This window comes from Dermacentor variabilis, chromosome 9, assembly GCF_050947875.1.
Source record: "Dermacentor variabilis isolate Ectoservices chromosome 9, ASM5094787v1, whole genome shotgun sequence".
NCBI lineage: Eukaryota > Metazoa > Arthropoda > Arachnida > Ixodida > Ixodidae > Dermacentor > Dermacentor variabilis.
Window position 1 is genome coordinate 88,906,097 of NC_134576.1, and position 22,486 is coordinate 88,928,582.

A 22,486-nucleotide genomic window follows, 5' to 3' on the forward strand; every position below is an offset into this window, starting at 1 on the left:
CGGCCTCGTGAGTCGGGATCTGCGCTTAACGCTCGAAACGAGGAACGAGCCGAGTACGCGGCGCGCTCGTGTCGATTTCGATAAGCGATACCGACGGGGCCTGCGCTTGCCGGGCAGGCCTGTGGTCTGTCCCTGTGCTGGCCTGTCCTGCCAGAGGCCCCCTGTTCCGATAGCGCGCGATGGCACGTTCACGGGCCTCCGAGATGCGGGCAAACGTAGCCGTCAAGTCGGAGTTGCGCACGTGATCTCGGAGGTCGTGTTTCGGAGTAACTTCCGTGTTCTATGCGGCTTCAGGTTGCCGCTATGGCGGCTGAGTATAAAGTGCGCGCAGTCGCGAGTCTCACTGGCTTCAGCCTCGTCGACTGTATAGCTTTCGCGGGATGCTCGCGCGACGACTGCGCTTTCTGGGAGGTCGCATCTCCATTCAGTGTTCGAGCTGTGCTAGTTCTGGCGTGCTCCATCGAGTGAGAAACAACACACACTTCTCGGTGTACGTTTTCTCTGTTCCTCGTATCGATCCCTCATAACGCGCCTCAGGATTGAGTGGGACATGTCGTTCGGGCGGGATACGCGTGTCCCATGCGACTGCAGTGCCGCTGCTCTCCGGCCTCCAAGCTTGTCTGAATTTATTGGCCCAGTCGCCGGCACGGCGCGTCAGGGTTTGTGCTTTGACAAACGAGCCGCAGCAACTGCGTTCGATTCTACGTGTATCCCTCGAGAAGGAAGAAGAAAACGTTTCTTTAACGGTACACGCTTTGTCCGCATGGCCGTTCTATGTACTACAGCTAGTGATCAAGAAGGAACCGGTGGAGAGGTGTGTACGTATCGTGGCTCCTCGGGTGGGTGTGGAAGACGCGAGAATCCGGGAGTGCTGTGTGGAGCTCGCCTCGGGATTGACGCACCTAAGGCGTGGTGTTTCTGTGTGCGTGTTTTTCGATCCACCGTGTACAGTTCCCGCGTCTCCCGCGACCATCTTTCTTCGTTTCTTTTTTTTCTCTCGACACGTCAGCTCGGCTTGCGCGTGCGCCTCGTCATTAGCGCAGACGCCGTCGCTGGCTGCACGGACCGCGACCTCGTCACGGCGGAGCGCTCGACGAGTCGTGCCGATTGAGTCGCTTCTCTCGTTTACCTCCCCAGGGCCGCGGCTTTCGCCAGCTCGTCGCCCCTGTAGCCGGCCCTCGTTGCTTCCGCTCTGTTTCGTACCGATTCGAACAAGTTTGTTTTCCGCCCGTGTCAAAGAAGCCGGGAGGAGAAGGAGGGGGTTGGAGGTCGGCGTTGCCTCCGGCGTCTGGGCCCAGGGTTGCCGAGGAATAACTCTTTGACAGCTCGCACACACCGCTGATGTTGCGCGAATGCGCCGTGGATTCTTCTTGTTGTTCTCCGAAGGCGGCTGTGCCTTTTGTTTGTGACCTTCGCTCGGTCGGAGCAGTATTCTGCGTAGTGTATTCCGCATACCGCTTGTTGTTGCGCTTTCTGAGGCATTTCCGCCGTTTTGAAGAGTGCAACGAGGGCCTCCGGACGTTCCAGGGCGCGCGTGTGTAGCGTGTGTGTTTACGTACGGTGAGGCCAGTGGTGGTACACCCCGGCCCAACCCCGCGGCCCCCCCCGCTAAGTTGCCTTCTGGGGCTCTGCAGCGTCGACCTCGCCACGACCTTGCCACGGGTCGGGGAGGAAGGATAACCGACGCGACGGGCCAGCGAGGAGCCACGCTGCAGGCCTCTCGAGCGGCGTGTGTTTGTGTGCGGTTTTCTTTTTTTTTTTGGCAATCGGCCTTCCGAGCTGGGCATTCGGCGGGAACTGACAAGAGCATACTTCTTGGCAGCGAAGATCGCTCACCTTGTCGCTTGTGGTCGCGTTCTGTTCGTAATGTAGGCGAGTCGAAGAAACCGGCAGCATATTTAGCTACTGGGAGTATAGGTCGGCTTGTCTCTGGACTGCGGACTGCGTAGATGTCTTAGATGCGTGCGGCTCGTTATATAACCAACATGAAAGCGGGCCAGTAGGACGAAGTAGAAAATGAAGTATTTCTACGCGTATGAACAGTTCTTCGGAATATGTACACCGACGAAAGCTTTGCGACGCGTACTGACTTGTGTATACTGTGGAGACCTGTGCAAAGGGACGTCGGCGTCTCGGAATCATTTTGTCGCTTATAAGTGATTGAACAACGTGTATTTCTGGCGTACACAGTTAGAAAAGATACATAGTTGATAAATATGTCTAGTGGCGAATAAGTTGCGGTACCGCGCTGTCTTTCTTTCCTAGTCTTTTCTTTTGCTTGTGTTATTTTACGTTGAACGCAACAAACAGCTTAGGCAATACGCGTGCAGTCAACGCCACGGAATTGGGAAGGTAACGAGTTTCCACGGGGGCATTGATCGCCGTGTCAAGTTTCTGGCTTTGTACGGGGCAGTCCAACTTCGAGGAAAAATACCTAACCACATACAGCAATTCAAACAATGTGACAGCAGCGTCTCTTCGGCTTCCAATCAGGAAAAGGTGGCTCGTAAGTCGTTTTACGCTGGCATAATAAACAATCTGCACTGCATCATGCCTTATCTCACCCGCGGCGAAATACTAATCACGTGTTCCCTTTACAGACGGGTCCGTGCTGCATAGATGCACACGCGCTGACAGATATGGAACGCCATATCTCCTGGAAGGAAAAACACGTTCTCTCTCTCTCTCTCTCTCTTTCTCTCTCTCACGCACACGCGCACGCACACAAAGGTAACACCGCTACTATGGAGCATGCGCGCGTTCTGTATACACGTTGTCTGACATGGCGGGTATTTCGAGCTACGATCTCCGAGCATCCTTGCCGCTTTAACCTGGTAAACCCGCGTTAAAAGTTCGACCTGTCAGCTGCTAAGGTCTCTGTGTTCGGTTGCCCGCAGAACCAGGTTCACTGTCCTTGAGGCGTCCCCACAGACAGCAGCAACAGCGGGTCTGTTAGCGCTCTGTGAACGCCTTCTCTGTATACCGCCTCGCGGACATGGCGGAGGCTAAGCAGACGCGTGTTATGACCGCCGTCTGGAGGCGGAAGTGAAACGGAGAACTGGCTGAATATCGAACAGTGACAGACCAAGGAGAGCGAAACACGGAGGAAACGCTTGTAACGAAGTGCGGATGCGGGTTTGAACTCTGTCTGAAGCGCGAAGACGGATCTCAGGAGCATCGAGAGCAGACCGAAGGTTGTCTAAACGAACGGCATGTCGAACCGAAGTGCAACGAAGGCATCGTAAGCGGCCGCTACGGTAGTAGGGCGCACTAACGTCAGACTGCAGGCAGCCTGTGCATCATCTTGAGTGTGCTTCGTATTTATTCTTTCTCTCTCTCTTCTTTCCTCTCTCCTCCGAGCCTACAGCGAACCGGACGCCCGTCTGATGGACATCGCTGCCCTTTCTTTCCTTTTTTTTTATTTGTGTTACTGTCAGCCAGAGCCCGATATCGTCCTATCTGAACCGCAATGTATGTGAAGCAGGACCTTAATAACTTATTTTGTATTCCTGAGGTAGATAGTTTCTCTCCTCCGCGTGATCTGAAGCCTAAAAATAATTACGTAGAATAATTCTGAATAAGTTTCAGGATGTTTCCATTCCGCGGTACCACTAACCGCGGAAGTGGATCGAAGGACACACGATATAGAAGGTGTCACCCAAAGCAACGTGACCTGTAGAACGAGGTAACCGCAGCTCCCCCCTGCTCGCAAGATATAATCGTTAGAAGCTTGCGGTATTACTCTGGGCCGTCGCGACAAACTGAAATTGGCATAAACAAATTCGTTTATACCAGCATTAGCTCGTACGCCAAGCGGTGTTGAAGCTGTTGGGCGTGCGCTGTGACAAACTTTGCGGCGAATTCTGAGAGTGGGCTATACGGTCCCTCGGGAAGTGCGGAAGTGTGGCAGTGTGTGGCCATCGGCGATGCGTCACTTGAACCGGCGCAGCTCGCGTGCGTGGAGGCTTGCAAAAAGCGCCAACCGCTTTTCAAGACGAGCGTATGCAAAGAAGTGACCAAACATGTCGCGACGCGTAGAAAACGCGCGATCAACAAGGATGCCCGTTTCGAAAACTGGTATAGCGGAGACGTAGTGTAGACGTATAGGCGTAGCCGAGATGTAGATGTAGCGCACACGTCTAGAGTATAGCCAATATGTAGCGCATATGTTTAATATAGCCAAGATGTGCTGTAGGTATCGCCCGGACAGGACGTATAGCGTTGCTAAGATGCAGTATGGGGGTAGTCAGTCAAGACGTATGTACTACGTGTAATGTAGTGAAGATGTGAGCCACGGTGCATTGCCAAAATGGAGTGTAGCCAAGACGTAGTGCAGTTTATAACCAAGTGTGACAACTAACGCGCTGCTCCGGGGACGCTGCTTTATTTACGTTTCGTAATGTGACAGACGTGGTCAAAGTAACGTGCGGTAGCGTTCGGTAAGGGCTCGGAAAGCGAGTCTGAGGGAACATCCCTCGCTGAAACAACAAACGTAAGCGTCGCTCTAAGCTTCCTTCTCCTGTGCGCCGAGGTCGATGATGATGGAGAGCGGTGCGGACGGTTCGGAATTCGGGCGTTTCCCACCGTCGCGTTCCTGTCAAGACGATTGCTAGCCGGGCTTAGAAGGTTGATTGCGCACTTTTCTTTAACTTTTCGAGCCGTCTCGCGACCCTTGTTGCACGGCGCAGCTGGAAAACAAACATCCGGCAGTTGCGTCGTGGTCTTTCTGTTTTTGCCCGCCACGGACTGGCTTTGAAATCTCCCTGCTGGAAGTCTCGCAATCGTTCGCAAACGAAGAGAACGTGGCATTGAAATGCGTTTTTGCGGATTGAATATGCGAGATGTCTACGCCGCGTTTCGTACATAGCAGACAACGTTACGACAGCTAGAGAGAGACTTCTCTTGCTGGTCGCATCCGCGACCCAAAATATAGGGCGTCACATATACGTATGCGTCGTGCGTTTCGTTGTCACATGAAGCACATGTCACGCAAAATATTACGTATTTACTCATTGAAAGGCGTCGCATATGGGAACCTATTTACCATCAAACGAGCGCAGTGACACGTTTCTACCAATCGGTCGCCACAGCGCACAGCTCGTGCTTGCGACCAAAACGTACAGCGTGTCGCGTATATATATATATATATATATATATATATATATATATATATATATATATATATATATATATATATATATATATATATATATATATATAATATGTGTGTGGATATGTGTGTGGATATGTGTGTGTATATGTATGTGTATATGTATATATGTATATATGTATGTATATATATATATATGTATATATGTATGTATATATATATATATGTATATATGTATGTATATATATATATGTATATATGTATGTATGTATATATATATATATATGTATGTATGTATATATATATATATATGTATATATGTATGTATGTATATATATATATATGTATATATGTATGTATATATATATATATATATGTATATATATATACCCGCCGTGGTTGCTCAGTGGCTATGGTGTTGGGCTCCTGAGCACGAGGTCGCGGGATCGAATCCCGGCCACGGCGGCCGCATTTCGATGGGGGCGAAATGCGAAAACACCCGTGTGCTTAGATTTAGGTGCACGTTAAAGAACCCCAGTTGGTCAAAATTTCCGGAGTCCTCCACTACGGTGTGCCTCATAATCAAAGTGGTTTTGGCACGTAAAACCCCAAATATTATATATATATATATATATATATATATATATATATATATATATATATATATATATATATATTACTGGAAGCACAATTAAAACTGCAAGCGTGATGCGTGAGTTGACGTAGCCTCACGTCCGCGAGTTGTACTTGTGAAATATATAAACTATTTATTCAGCACAGAGTGTCCGTCTCAAATCTAAAACCTACACTGCGAAAACGCGCGAAGCGCACTTCTTGCGTAGTTTGCACGGCTTTGCCCGCCGTGATGAGACAGTGTGTAAATAAAGCGTTAAAAAACCGAAGCGGGTCTCCGGTTGTGTGCCCACCCATGTCGACGTTTCGGGGTGAAGCGAGCCAAAGCGGAGCGAAACGGTTTGCGCGTTCGGCACGGGAAACACTCGGAAAAAACACGTCGAGGTATAAGTCTTCGAGGAAAGGGCAGGTTTCATCACCTAACCCTGCAAAGCGTACGAAATGGATGGGCGATAACCGTATGTTGACTTGTTTAACTGAACGTTAAGTAAACGCGAGCGGCGGTTGCTTACGTATAATAGCGGTGACTGGACGGCGTCTTGCACGGTAACTATTTGTTAGTTTGGGCAGGGATTCGGTTGCCTTAATGGTATAACGCTCAATCGCGAACGCACGCACGCGCGGCCTCAACTCCAGCGCTTTCAGATGCGTTTGCTGTTAAGAGCCGCCTGCAGCTGTAGGTCGTCGGCTGTGGAACCAGGGTAGCGCATTACGCCAGCGCGATTATTTCTAACGAAACCAAAGAAAAAGCCATGCAAATGTCGTTATACCCTGTACGTCTGAATGGCCTAAAGCAAACAACGCGCAGCGTTTTTTTTTGCTACCGAGGAAAGCGACCAGTCTCCAGAGAGAGAGAGAGAGAGAAGAGAGGCTGTGAGGAAAAGCTCTGCTGACTCCTGAAGCAGGCAGTGACGAACGCCGCGGTGGAAGGATGGAAATCGGCGCGAGCGACAAACAAGGCTAGCTAGCTTAAGCCAACGCAAACCGATCTTCAGCATACATCGAAAACCACGTCCGTTCGAGCGCGTCGCGTTCACGTTCGCGCGCTGTCTGGGATAATTTCACCAACCCGTTTCGGCTCCGTGTTTCGTGGGAGCCGGCAACAGTCTCGGGGAGGCCGTTTCTCTCCTATACTTCTTTTTTTTTTTTTTTGGATGGGGGGGGGGGGATTGATTTGGCCGCGCGGAAAGCGAGTGTTTAGACACTTGTGTGAACACCACCGCCCGGCGAATTTAAATCGTCGCTTACGCAGCCGCGACCTGCGTCGCAACCGCGGTGGCAAGTCTTCCGCTGCAGTGAAACACTGCGGTGTTGCCTGTCGTGACGACAGACCCTTGGCGACGGTGCCTTGGCAGACCATTGACGACAGGTGTAATCGACGCCTGTGGTAACGACGGTGCATGCCTTCACAGATCCGTACTCGTTCCTTGGTTAATCTGAGACGGGAGTGCTGGCGATCCCTTTTTGCTTAAATAGCTTTTTCTTCCGGATAAGACTAAATGCTTAGAAACTCTCGAATTTTCTGATGGAGGATGTTCGATTAGCTTTTGTGGCAAAAGCGAACTCACTCCGTTTGCTGAGTACGAGAACGCCTTTTTGTGGTAGTAAGCGGTTGTCCCGTACAGACCTCGGTTTATGAGCTTCATTACTTTACAGCAGTTGCCGTAATTTCAATCCCCTTTAGGGAACCTTTACTCTGAAGCAGAGTGAAAAAACCCCATTGTCGGTTGCAAAGAAGCCGTTGTCATTGAATAACTGCGTGTTCCAAATATAACTTCGCTTCGTAACTCCAGAATTTAACACCACTACTGAAGTCCAGAACTTTACAACTACAGTTTCAAGCTCGCAATGCCGCCTTTGGAGGACTTTCGCTCTAAGTGAAAGATACTCCACTATCGAGTGCGGGAATAGCTTATCAGGAAATCGCAAATTATGTTACGGAGTGTGACGTCCCGAAGCTACACAGTGGATTACGAGGCGTGCCGTTGTGGAGGTCTCCGGGTTGGCTCTAACCACGTGGGCTTCTTTGACGTGCACCCAAACCCGAGCATTGACCGTCTGTGATATGGAGCAGAGAACTATCCCTACGTCGGCTGCATCAAAAGTGGACTTTCTCTTTTTCTCTGAATCTTTTTGTATCCCTTTTCCCTTCCCCCGGCGTAGGGTAGCCAACCGGGCTCAGTCCTACATAGCTAACTTCCTTGCCTTTCGTTTATCTTTCTCTCTCAATCTCTGAAATAAAAGTACACGAACGTAATTATTGCATTTCACCCCCATCGAAATGCGGCAGCTGATGAGGCTTACAGTTCGTCTGTGCACAAAGCACGTGCAGCGTATTCCGTCAAATTATGCCCTTGAACGTCTTCTCAACTATTATAGAAGTGTCTCTGTAGGTCACATATGGCACAGAGGGATGCATATGAGGAGGCAATACAGCGTCGGATCAACAGCGTATAGACGGCCTTAATCTGTCTGCGTCAAGGCGGACATCGAGAAAGAACTCAACGGTGGTTACTGGCGTCGCCGCATCGTTCGTTCCCACGAGAGACTCTGCAGAGAAGCTGAGCCCATTTTCGCTGTGGAACAGACGCTTTTTTGGACTGCAGTCCGGGTAGTCGCGTCCGCAGTTTGGAGCCCGGGGCTGCTCTGGTCGCATATTTTAGCATTACGATTCCCATAACGTTAGCGGACGGTCAGTTTCGTAGGCCCTATTTTATTGCTCTTCTTTCTCAGCAGTTGTCTTGGCGTGAACGCCGTCTTGGCGCCCAACGCAAGGACGGCCGAAGCCTTAGTGCGAGGTTCGGGGAGAGGGAATACACATATACAAAAAGAAGCGAGGATGTTGGCTGCCATGCGCCTCCGCCTCGTTTCTTTCGTGTCGGTCGCTTCCTCGCTGCCACGTGCACCGTCATCAGCCTTGCCCCAGCCTTGAGAATGGGGAGAATCTCGTGGTCGAAGCTTGGTGCTGCGGCGCGCCGCGATTTCGAAAATGTAGCCCCCCCCCCTCCCCCACCTCCCGCCTTCCTGCCGCGTTCCCTTCGACTGGGCCCTGGTCATGACAGCGCGGAACAAACGATCTTCACTTAGAGGTGGGGGACACGCGGGTGCTTGAGCGCACGCGGGGGAGGGGGGCACTCTATTGACTCATGAGGACCAGCTCGGTACAACGGGGAATTTTGGGAACGAACTTCGGCGCGTTTTGCGAGGCGGCCTCCGTCTATTCTGGTATGTGGCCTTGTGTCATGGCGGCCGCTTGCTTGGTGCGTAGATGTAGAGCCGAGTCGCTGTGTATAGTTCACGCTGAAAGTCACACAATTAAAAGAACAAAAGCATAACAAAAAAAAACAAATTTGCTTATGTATGGCAATCCGAGCAACACTCGTACACGCGCACACAAAAGGCGAAGCTCTGCGATGAAGTGCATATCCTTCACAAGTCCTGTAAGGGCGCGTTCTGCCTGCTGCTCGAATAATACCAAAGACATCGCAAATGGCTTCACTAAATCCCGTGGAATTCTTTCGCTATAGCCGGGCACTTTTCAAGTGCTTAGTGCACTATATCCAGGCACACTACTTCTAAGCTCTCCGTCATGTCCGACGCATGTTCCTGCATGCTGCGCCAGCTTTGCCGACGTTGGCATCTAGCTGTGCTTCCTCAGGTCAAAATCAACGCGCAACCGTCAGAGCCGGCCTCACAAGCCTAAAGGTACTATCGGGACGCAAGGCACCTTTGGTCATGGCTTATCGCTACCAGCATGCTCACACGGGGCCCCTAGCGAAACGCTGAAAGCGAGACTATGTCTATACTTTCGGATTCGTTGCTCTTACATTTTAGCTCGTCATTGAGAGCTTATCCATGCATCTCCGTATGCGAAAAAAAAAAGACATGTAAACTGAAAAGGAAGTAGTTTGTGACGGAGTACTCCCATTCGTCTTTTGACGACAGAACGCAGCGTGAAGGCCTTCGCCTCGGCAAGCACATACAACCTACAGCGATTCGCCGCGGGTATAGACGATGGAATCGTAGGAGTCATCGAACGCGCATTGTCTATACACGCACACACACGCACCGCAGTAGTACGTTTCCGGCGTTCAGCGTGACGCTGTTAGCTGCATGCCGGTCAGGAAGTCGATCGATCCCTGGCACGGCCGCAGAAAGCTTACAGGGCCATGTACGGTCACGTATGCCGTATACTTCCTCGCCCCCGTCTCCTCTCCCCCACTTACCGCGCATGCCGACTCACGCGTCGTTCGCTGCAGGTGGTTTGCCGCTGCTGCCGCCACTGCTGCTGCCTTCCGCATTACCCAGTGCAGAAATCCACATCCTCCCTCTGCAGTTGTCGGTCGGGCCACTTTGTTTCTTTTCTTCTTGGTGTTGTTCCTGGTTTGTCAAAAAAGGAAAGAGAAATAAAAAGAAAACACCGGGGGTGGAGCGACCAGTTCTCGGAAGCTGCGCATGAGTGGTGTATGTGCTTATGCGCGCGCATGTAGCCGCAACCCACAGCTTATGCGCGGCCACCACCATCCATCATACCTGCCTCTCTCGGGGCCGTTGTTGTCGCCTGTCTTCGACGCTGTGCGTCGCACATGTCCTGCCGATATTGCCCTCTCTGGCGAGGTACATACCTCCTTGTTATATATATATATATATATATAATTCGAAGAGGCCGCTTGGGCCGCCGTATGGCGGAAGCGATTTTTCACTCGCGAACAGGTCGCGTGGAGGGGACAGGTATGGAACGTATAAAGCGTGCGCGGCGTGCTTTTCCTTCCGAAAAAAGTTTTGGGCCCCTTCTTCGACAGGTGTCAAAGCTCTACTTATGACGCTGCAGTCTGCGTGGTCGGTCTCTTTAGTATCGTGCATGATTGCAGACGCTCGCAGTGTTAAGGGACGCGTTCGCTTGACTGCACCTTGTACTCCCGGTGTAAGGTGTAGCCGAAGTTGCGGCACCAGAAGAAGCGCGTGAAAATCGGCGATTGTTCATTGAGTGTAATTTGGTACAATGGTTCGCAAGTCACAGCCGCGATGGTTCCGCGGCTGCGGTGTTCTGCTGCTGTGGGTACGAGGTACCGGGTTCGATTCCGTATACCCCGACTACCGCATTACAATGAGGTTAAAATTAAAAAAAAAAGCTTCGTGTGCATGTTAAAGAACTTCGGGTGCTCAAAACTGACCCGGAGGGGCATCGCTATCTGGCGTGTCTCATAGAAAAATGTCAGTTGCCTTGGGACGTTAAACCTGAGGCTAAAGGAAGCGTACGAGGAAATTCTTAAATGCAAGGGGGGGGGGGCGCTGTCTTTATTAGAGAACGACTTTCGACGCTTGAGATGGCTAGTTTAACGATACGGCTGTTTATGTGGGAGCGTACAGAAGCAACGTCTGACTGGTCTTGAGCTTCTTACTTTTTGGTTGACCTGCATGTCTGCTCGAAAACAAGTTGGCCAAAGGAAAGATGCGCTATTAGCGTAGAAAAAAAAAAAAAGGCAAGAGCAACCATGCCGATCCTCCTACGAACTACAAGACCTGCCTTTCGTGAGCTATGCTTTGCGCTCGTTAAATATTATCGATAAAAGCACAAACCAAACTGCGAAGAACTGACGTACGTTTTTCATATAAGAAATAAAGCACATGGCTGTGTAAGTGACACTTATAACTTTGTATTCTTCGGAAAAAAAATTTTTTTTGAAAGGACAGCGGTCACGACATTGTCAAAGTACGACACGATTGTGCTGCGGCGCGCATTTACTGACCATTCACGAGAACCGTCTTCGCTGTGTGCCTCGAACCATCGTCAATCAATTGGTACCTCTGATTTGTTGTGTCGTCTATAGTTGGTTCATACTAGGTTACGTACTTTGCGTGCACCGCTCGCTATGGACTGTTTCCTGTTGTCAACTGTGGAGAGATTCAGCGCAAGGTGCTTGTACGCCTTCCACGCCGCTGCATGGAACTAGTGGGAAGCGAATGGAGAGAGGAAGAGTGAGTGCCAGGAAATAAGACGCTGGCGCGGCCGGAACTTAGCCCTCTTACCCGCTCCATCACCCGAAGAGGTTCACTTCGGCGATGCGTGTGGTGTGCGCCTGGGACGGGGGATTGAAGGGGAAGGGGGGGGGGGGTGCTAGGAAGCGAAAGGGCTGTCAGGATTTCTTAGATAGTCGATGGCCGGCGGAGGAGGGGAATATCGAGAAAGTTTGCGAGACTGGCGGAAGCCGTTGTTTTACTATCCTCTATACTCTCTCCTCTTTCTTCCTTGGCCTTACGGTACAGTTCGGTTGCGGGGCCGCCTCTTGTAGACGTCAGTCTCAACTTTTCTTTTTCGCTCGTGGGCCCGGTCTGGGTGGAGTCTTGCGGGGCCTTCTACTGTCGGCCTTATAGTATATAGGACGGAAGTTGCCTTCTATGCATGTGGTGCGATTAGCCCGCTTCGTCCGGAGGTTCGACTCGGTAAATCTTTCACGATCGCGCGTCATCCCCGGAGGGTCTGCAAACGCAGCACGATGCCAGGATGGGAAACGACTCTTCTGATTCCTCTGATGTAAGGTGCAGCTCATAGTGCTTCGCGGAGAGGGCCTCTCTTTCCTCTGCCTCGCCTACTGTACTGGGTATTTTTCTTTGAACTTTTAAGTTTGTACATTTTGTTATCCCCCTCGGCTTTATTGCCTTGATGGCGCTGTAGCTGCTGTAAATTAAACAGAAAATACAAATTCATGACGTGGGACCGGTTGAACTACAGCAAATAACAAAAAAAAAGCAAGCAAAAAAAAAAAGCGCGCTATGAGTGCCATTTCGTGCTTTCCCGTCCGTGACTTCGCGCTATTTTACGTACGTCACCACCAAAGACGGGTGCGTCTGTAGATTTAGCTTGGGCGCAGTGAATCCAGGGAATTTGATAAGTCGGTCAGCAATACACGCGAGAAGTGGCACCACAGGCCGGGCGCTGAACATTTCCCTAGTGTAAGGACTATCATCCTCACTGCGTATAGTTCCGTGTCGCGGAAGTCGCCTGTCACCACGAAGTGCGTAGTTAAGCACCCAGTTGACACAGAAAAGCTTTGCAAGCTGCCCCGCGTTTACGCACACACGTTGCTGCCCTCTGCGTGTGCCCGTTGGCTATAGGGGGAGAGGGGGGAAGAGGGGCGACTGTGACACCTCGTTGTGAATGCGCCGAGATATGAAGTGGGGGGTCGAGACGCAAAGCGAGACTGCCGCTCTCTCTCTCTCTCTCTCTCTCTCTCTCTCTCTCTCTCTCTCTCTCTCTCTGTGTGTGTGTGTGTGTGTGTGTGTGTGTGTGTGTGTGTGTGTGTGTGTGTGTGTGTGTGTGTGTGTGTGTGTGTGTGTGTGTGTGTGTGTGTGTGTGTGTGTGTGTGTGTGTGTGTGTGAGTGTGTGTGCTGCCCTGCTACTCTGCCCCTAAACGGACCCACATCCGCCCTCTTAGCGGCGGCAGCAGTAGGCTTTCTCCGTGACAACGCCTTCCAGCCGCTTTCGCCCCCCCCCCCCCCCCCCCGAGCCTGTGCTGTCGCTCGCGTGTGTGTGTGTGTGGCTCGAGCTCGTCGTGGCGCACTTCCTGCATCCGCCATCCACGCTGCCTCTCTCTGAGGCCGTCGCAGCCGCCAGCTCTCGGTTTAAGTCTGAGCCGCGCGCGGTGTCGATGACCCGCCCCCTGCGTGCAACGCGACGATGGGCGCCGAGCCGCGCATGTGTTCGCCGCACTGCTCTGTTGTGCACTGCGGTTTTGTACGCTTCGTTGTTAACAGTTCAGCACACACGCTTGCACACACGTATGAGCGAGAGGAAAGGAAACTGAGGGCCCAATTTTAGTAGTCATATCATAAGAAGCCAATAAACAAGGACCCTAAGGAGAGCTAGGATCCTCGGTTTCCTTTCTCCTTGTTCATTACGCACAGAGGCCTCGAATCCGGCAGCATTCATGCCTGCAGGTAGCATGTGTGGGTTTGTTAACCCACACGTGCCTCACCCAATGAGATCACGTACACGTGACGCCTACGACGAAAAGATAAAGGATGTTCCTCATCCGCCGTCAAGGCCGTGAGCTGTGGCGCTGGCTAACACACCCAGGTCTAGTTCTAGTAGATAAACATGAATACCCCAGAAAGTAGGTGGGAAAACGGCGCCGCGGTTGCTCAAGTGGTAAGAGCAACGCACGCGTAATGCGAAGACGTGGGTTCCCACCCCACCTGCGCCGAGTTGTTTTGTCATTCACTTACATTTCCATTAATTCATCATTTCTTTAATTCAATTAAGTAGACATAATTTCCCCCTATGCCGTCCTTGGTGTCCTCGTATATCCTTATTCGATCGCTTTATGTGGCCATGCAGCATCATTGTTGTAGAACGTCCCCGGGGGGACGCGACCTCCTGTAGCAACAGATTCAAACATTCTGTAAGTTGTTTATAGACAATGCATACTGGCTTTGTAGTAAACGCGATGCACAAAGCAAAATTTTCTTTATATCGTCTCTGGATCTACCTGCTTTGATTACTCTTGTGCTTCTCCCCAAAACAGAGCAGCAAGCCTTTATTTCTACTGATTAAACTGTGTCTTCTTTTTTTCTTTCTATTCTACCTCTATTGTGGGCTGCTTTGCCTTCTTGTAGACTTCGTTCGGTTATAGTACTTGTATGGTATATGCAGGCAAATATATTAACAGGTCACTTTGGTATAACAGAGCTTAGAGACTTGCTAACAGGTTGTTCGCAGTCACTTTGTTGCTGTTAGTCGGCAAAGAAAGTGTATTACCCAAAGTCCACAAACTATCTCGATATTCTAGAGAATTCACAGTAAAACGGTACATACACTTCATTCGAGCCCTCTGCGATCATATCTGTGTGTTCTTGCTGTTGCAGAACACACACCGTCCGCACTGAGCTTCAGCTGTTTCACTGTTTCCGTTCACTGTTTCCGTCCGCACTGAGCTGAAGCTCAGTGCGGACGGAAACGTAATGACACGATATCATCGTCGTCGTCCTCACACTTTCGGCTGTTCTGTGCTCAAGCTACTATGCCCACTTAGTACCAATTCGCTCAATGCCGTGTACTTACTCTTACTTTTTTTCTACTTACGCTATCGATTATAGAAGCACATAGCTGGAATGCGCAAGCCGCCGCCCCGTAAACCAAGAGAATAAAATGTGAAGGGGGCTTCTCCACATAAGCACCGTTATTGCGGTGAAGCCACATTTGGCGAACGCGTTTATTTTTTTGCTTCGTTTTCTTTCTTTCTTTCTTCTTCTTTCTATCTTTCTTTCTTTCTTTATTTATTTCTTTCTTTCTTTCATGAGTTACACAAGCACGGAAGCTTCCTAGGTAGCCCGCGCCCGCGCGTCGCGATCGGTGGAGATAACTGTCGCATGTACCCCCGCGCTCTCCGATTATTGTAGGATTTGAGCATAGCGTTACCGATACCTCCTGTCGCTTACACTGCCGGCACGTGGGTTTGCTGGGCATGCGCAATTGGGGCCAAAGCGGTAGCGGTGACGGTAGAATGATAAACTCACTATTAAAGTACTCTACTGTCAAGGCGGTTACGTCACCGTTTGAGAGTAAATACTTGTGCTGGAAGGCTTCTTCGCAAATTCGCTTGAACGACGCTAAATGTACGAGCAGTCTTTGGGTCTACACAGTATACTGCAAATGGCGTCCCCTTCGGACGTTGTTGGCACCATAGGTGGCGCATTGTTTTTTTCCGGTCACGCGGTGAACGGAATGGTTTATTTGGATTTATCGGAAGTGTTGCCATTTGGCGGAGCAATGGGGATATTAGTCGATTTAAGCGTGCGTGTTACAATTGCCGTTATAGCGAAATGCCGGGGGCTGGAAACTCGAACGTCGGTTTCGAGAACATCTGGTGAGACACCTGGTGCACAGAGCGCGATGTGCTGGTACGTTGCGTCGTCGTCTGAGGCTTTTTGGCATGAAATGGTGCAGTAGTAGCAAGCAATCTGCCTTGCAAAAAGAGCCTTAGCGCCAGAAAGTGCGAGCATGCAGCGATACAATACAATAAAAGGCCCACCGTGGTACGGCTGAGCACAGCGTGACTTGACGTCGCAACCAGCGGCGCTGTTCGCGACTCCGCGCCGGTACGCCCGTACAACGGTATACGTGTACCGTTGCCGGTACGGGTAGCGGTACAGTTAGCGTGTACATACGTAGCGGCTAAAACAACATCCGAGCGATATAATGAGGTGGTTCAATGGTATGCCAGCAAATCGGGCTCTGCTGAATGTTGCTTCTGTACAGCTTGAATGTTTTCCTCCACTTACATGCGTTTTCTTTCCATTTTTCTCTCTTTACAGGTAAGACGAGAACCATTGTGCACTTCGCATACCAGGTGTGGGATTTTCCGCTGTGAAATGAATGTATGCAGAGGATCATCCGAGACTCGGTCTTGCGCATAGGTGAGCGTCGATCCTGCGCTACTGGGGCTTGTTTTGTACACCGCTTGTTTTATTGATGTCTACTGACTTCGTCTAAGATCATCACGCACGGGGTGGATTTGGTTCCTCGTTCGATCCGCAGACGAAGACGAATTTTTCAGCTGCGAAGCTCTTTATTAAAAAATCGGTTTGAGTTTTCTTTGTATAGCCTTGATCTACTCTCAACTGGATGTTATTTTCTCCCTTTCATTAAATTTCTACCCGCCTCGCAGACTCGCGCCCAACTGATCCGCCGTCACTGCGTGCAATTTATATACATGCACAGGGCTTGGCGAGTGTGTAAACGCTATAGGTGTAGCACATAGTAACGACGTAAAAACGAACGTACCAGCAAATGTACCAGCGAACGTACGCAATCAGTAGTCACCAGATCTGTTTTTCTAGAGAGAGATAGATACAATTTTTTGACGATACGCAGAGAGGTTGGCCAATGGTACTTTCTTCTAACCTGCTACTCTGCCCAGAAGGGAGGAGAAGAGGGGAGTGAGAAGAGATGAGGATAGGGTAGTAGGGTGGCCGTTATGCGAGTGTACGCGTTCTTGTCCGTAGGTCCCGTTCAGTCTTGAATCTAGGCCATGCAGTGCTAATGAGATAAGTTCTGCAAGTGCCTCGATGACTCGCTTCACTGATGTCTCCTCCGGCCATGGTCCCAGTGATAAGTTTTCACTCGACGTCCTGTTACTGAATGGCCCCAACGAAAAGAAAGGACAATGCTTGCGATTCACGGTCATATTTGGGACGGACCACAAGCAATGTGTTCCACTCTGCTTCGGGTACATCATACGTATCACCAATCACAGTCTGGTGTAAAACACGACGCGCTCGTGCCACGACATGCTGCATCTTTCTCCACAAGCATATATATATATATATATATATATATATATATATATATATATATATATATAGCACCATTAGGCCTAACAGTCTTCTCCCTCGATCGACGTATACCGTGGTTACATCGGCGAATGACGGTCCTTTCCGAGAGGAAAGAGGGCAGTGCTGCATACAAGCGGCACTCGCGAGCGCTTTGACAGCGGCGATGTATCTACGCGAGACATTCGCGAAGCGACGGGCCCCCTCGATCCTCGCCTTTTAACTGCTTCGCCGTATGTCGTAACGACGACGACGACTATACTTCTTGTACGCACCGCCACGTCCGCACGTACGACCTCGCGCTCTCCAATTCTCTCACGCTGCGGATCGAGCTAAGGAGGAGATACATATACCCCGCAGTCTCGCCCGTGTATGCCTGCCGACTCGTGTATGTCTAATGGGCGACACGTCGAGGCGCCGATGCGTGCGCGGTGCTTGCGTGCTCGCCGCCCCCCCCCCCCCCCCACCCCCCAAACCGCTCGGGTCTCTCTGCTTTAGCGGCTCCGCACTGTCGACAAAAAAACGTGTCTTGCGTGTGCGCGCGTGCGTGCGTGCGAGTTGCGACGCGAAGTGCTCGCGGTTGCCGCATGCATTATTCCTTCTTCTTTTTACTCTCTCTCTCTCTCTCTCTCTCTTACGCAATGCATCCTCGCTGTGTCGATCGCGCTCGCTGAATCTCGAAGGCTGTCGCGAGACGACGCGACGCGCATCTGTCTCCGAGTGCGCGTATAGTTTCTCACGCGTCGGCTTCGGGTTTATATATATATGCGCACATTGGACTGCGCTGCGAGGCCAGGCGCCTTGTGCTTGCGCGGTCCGCGCTGAATGTTGCGAGGGTCGCGATGGGATCAGTCTCTCTGTGCCAAAGTTCAGTTCAATTTACGCAGTTTTCCTTTTTTCTTTTGTGCAACCGAGGGAAAACGAGATGGCACGTTCCGCGTAGTCTTGTCATATCTAAAAAGACATGTAAGAACAAGTCAATCGCGTAATGAAAACCAAAAGCATGTACAGGAAAGGACAGCAACTTCATCGCTGCATTTTCCTCATCGGGACCATCGGGACATTTGGGACCGCATTGCGACCTTGTTTGCCTGGTGGGGCTCTGTGTAAAACAGTCAGTATATTGTGCGGTATAACTCGCACTCACCTTTTTTCCTTCCTGTATGCTCCAGTGTACCTGGGGACTTTATGGGGACCGCACTTACCCTCCTTAGCTCACTCCGCTTTTGATTTGACGTTTCTACGTTTTTTTTTTGCTAATCTTGTATTTTTTATTATTATTTGAAAGGGAGTCTCTTTATTTTATTTATTTTCATTTCAATCTAACAAAAATAATCTCGCTTGTAATGAATCAAAACGAACGATGCGCTACCTATATCAAAATGAAGAAAACTTGCATGCACGAGGAAATACTTGCTGTCGACCTCTCTTTTGAAAATGTTACATCTGAGCTCAGAATAGCGGGCATAAAAAGCAAATACAGTAGGAAACTGTCGAAATACGTAAAGAGTAACCCCCCCCCCCCTCCCCCGCGGCTCCATCACCTCCTGCCAACTTGGGCGGTGATTGAGCTGCCGAAGCGGATCCCACTGTGCTCGTACGTTTCGGCCGAGGTCACTGAAGGAACAACACTGCCGCGGCTGTTCAACAACACGCACGCCTCATCAGGACGTTTTTAGTACAGCGTTGGTCGCTCCGTGTTTGCCTTCGCGGCTATTTTCGAATGCCACCTGCGTGCGCACGGCGTGGAATGCTCAGCGCGCTTGCAGCCTACAACAGGCCGTGCGATGGCGGTAACGGAAAAAAACAAATAAATGAATAAAAAGCTGTGATGTGGTTACTAAAAGATTATCTCGCGTCGGGCTTTGCCGGACGCGCGCGCCAGATGGCGATGCTCGCGTTGAAAGGAAAAGCGAAAGTCCGGAGATGACTCAGTACATTGTTATGGGATATGCTATAGGGTATCCTTGCATCCATACCAAGGACCGTGAGGAAACGTCGACCTTCCGGAAGCGCTGGGATTTAAAGCGTATAGCTATACGTTAACTGGCCAACGGTCGAGAAACAATGAACATTTAGAGTATTCGAGGAGAAGGAAGGTTCAGTGGCGATTTAGAGGTAAATCACGGGCGAATGGGTTAGCATTATGTGGCACCTTTTGGAGGTCCCAGATCAACGAGTTAAGCTGCGTTTACCACAATGCACTACATATATCCCGCGTGACCGGCTTCCCGAAGTTCACATACACATACTTATTTCCACTTTGACACTCCTAATGCTAACACATCAAAAAGAAGGGAGGAGATCGATGGAGCCGGGGTAGTTAGAGGCATAGGTAACGTGCCCTGTAGAGATAGAGGTTTTAATGAAGAGGGAAAGGATCCAGGATAGATATGAAAAATGCTGGACTGCGATAGGTGCGGCAAAACTCGCGCAGGCTAGGCCACTTTTGTCACCGGCCCGTTCCTATGGGAATGCCAATAAGTAACATGATCGTCATCATCTCATCGTCGTCACCTGAGATAGCGAGCGACTAGAGGAAACACTTTGTTCCATTTCGCCCTATCTCAAGAAACTACCGTCGCGTCCTTCAGACCCCGCCTTCTGTGCCTCAGCGCCAATGCGGCGTTCTACTGCTTAGTATGAGGCCACGGGTTCGATTGCCAGACGTATGCTGACCGCATTCCTATGGAGACGAAATGTAATAACCAATGTCGTGTACTATAGTTTTCAGGTGTGCAGAAAGAAGCCTCAGGTGGTTGAAATAATTACGTTAAGACGCAAGTACGGAAATTCGGATATGTTCACACTCAAATGCACGTTCAAAAACGAAAACAAATAAAAGAAGTAAAACAGGGTGGCCAAAACTCTATGCCGTGAACATTATAGGTCGCAATGTAAGCAATCCGGAAACGTTTTGAAAGTGCCCGCATTATCAGCAGACAGCAGTAAAGTAACTCACACGTTCTGTGAATATAGTTAACATTCTCCTGGAACAACACCAGACGAGCTTTCAAACGGCTTTCAAAAGGCAGCTGTGACTGAAGACACGTGCTCCACATAAAATGAAAAAAATGAAAAGTCGAATGAAAAGTGTTTTAGGTGAACGCTCCTTATTACTTATTAACGTTCCTGACACGAGTCCGCATATCACGAGTAATCGTAGCTTCAAAACGACTTCGGTGTTACCTCAAACGTTTCTCGCACACATTTAATGGGGCCATATTTAGAGGAACTTGAGATCTTTGCCGAAAATGGTATGCAACACCCATTGGCTTCTTCGCAGTGTATTCCACCCCCCCTGTCTTCCACTTGAGGACGGTAGACGTCAACGCCCTCGACACACTCTTGCGAACAGCCTACAGGCAGGTGTGCTAGGACTGCTGCCCAGAACGGCAGCATTCCGACTAAGAGCGCTTGGAGTTCACAATACTGCGCAAGAGCTTATCGTGACTCATGCTGTTGTTAATCTAAGAGAAAGACAGAACTATCCACCTCTGGACGATCGACACATCCTTCGACAACTAGGATGTTCTCCCCTATACACTTCTCAAGCCCATCTCAAGATTGCACCTCGTCTCCGCAGTCCAATGCGTATCCCACTCACTCCGAGACAGACGCACCCCACGCGCATAATGCTGGTTTGAAGACAAGCTAGGGCGCAAGCTTTAACTCGCAAATACGGAACACCCCCCAGCACTCTCTACGTGGATGCCGCAGCCGTTTCTACCCTCTCAGCCCAGGCTAAGAGCGTATAATGGATGGTGAGGGAACGGAAATTGTTGCAGCCACGGTAACGTCATAAATCCATCACGGAAGCAGGCGAGGTTTCCGTTGCACCGGCTTTAGTGGCTCGGCAGCAATGGGGACTGCGTTATCCTTTATTTTTTTTTTTTGTGGACCCCGAGCAGCATGGGGCAATTACGCCAAGGGCAAGATTTATAACAAAGGTCACTATATATATAAGCTCCATACACTACAGATATACAGAGACCCTGGCTAGGACTTACCTGGAGTCTTTACCACTTACCTACACTCATCTCCTGCAGTACTATCGCTTAAACTTGCCGTACCCTACCACCCCCACGCAAAACACTCACTCCTCGCTAAGAGGCTCTTGCCAGGCGAATACTTCAGGCTAATACTTATCCCCCTCTCAGCCTATATCAGGCATGCCATCCGACTTTATACCCTTACAGATGTCCTTGCTGTGATGAATACGCCTCCTTATACACACAGTGTGGGCATGGCACACGTATATAATGGGAGGGCCCATTCTCGACCCTACCCTTGACCAGTGGGAAGCAGCGTTGACCAGCTCAGATCCGCACGACCAGTTCCAGCATGGAGGGCGGCGGGAACAGCAGGCAGTTGCTGATCGCAGGGCTTGTGGACTAGGGAATCTACCCGCCTGCGAACGAAGCAGCTCGACCGACTTCAACGCCCGTTCTCTTTTCAATAAATGGTTGGCACTACTACTTACTACTTGGCTTCTTGGTGTCTGATATCTGTGGTCGCGCTGTGTTTAGGTAGCTTGACGAGGCAAGACACGCCTGCTATGTACCTGCGGTGATTCTGGAGCCTCGCCCGCCATCCCGTTATCTCTGTCACGCAGCGAAGCGATCCTTTACCTCCCCCCCCCCCCCTCCATGCAGCCCTCCGGCTCGGTTTCCTGAACTTGGCCGCCGGTGTAAACAGTGCGCGCGCCGTCTCTCTCCCCCCCCCCCCCCGGGGGGATCCCGAACCTCCGCGTCATGCTCGGCTCGGAGATGGCAGATATTGCTCGACATTAGTGCTGGCTTCGAAGGCTAGAGGTTGGAGTGAGAGGAAAAGAGGGAGGGCGCGTTTGTGCCCTCTCTATTCTTTCTCTGCCCCCACCCTCCCTATTTCTATGTGTACTCTCGCCCACTTCATCATCCTCTCGCCCGGCGATGACGTGGTGCACCCTAGTACACCAGCTTTGCAGCCACAGTCTCGTAGCGCGGGTTCCCTCCGTCTGGGAGGAGGCTGTGTGGCCTAAATTGGGCCCCAGGGTTTCTTCGCTCGCTACTCCTTTACCCCCGTTCTCTTCGCCTCGCGTTTCCCAAGCGCCCTTTATCGTCCGCTCCGTGCATGCCGCAGTCCCCCCTCCCCCGTCCTCCCTCGTCCTCCCTCGCCCTCTTCTTCCGTCCCGACCTTAACGCTATTTTCCGCGCGCTTTCTTTCAACCCGGCTGCGCTGCTAGCGAGCTCCGTACGCCCCCGCTGCACTGTTCGAAACCCGTCAGGGTCAATTTTCCTCGAGAGTTTCCAGCCGTTTTGCCGAGACTTTTTTTTTTACGTCCCTCCAGCCTTGGTCTGTCCATCTTCCTTGGCTCATGTGTCGCGGAGTGTAGTGTGCAGTGAAACCTTCGTTTTATCGTGGAGTGGAGGA

The 22,486-nt window shown here is 50.7% G+C and overlaps 1 protein-coding gene across 5 annotated transcripts in view; it reads left to right on the forward strand.

The window, feature by feature from the left end:
• The window catches only part of AdamTS-A (ADAM metallopeptidase with thrombospondin type 1 motif A), a 383,945-nt gene that overhangs the window by 50,046 nt on the left and 311,413 nt on the right, over positions 1-22,486 (forward strand). The gene's annotated exons all lie outside the window — the stretch shown is intronic.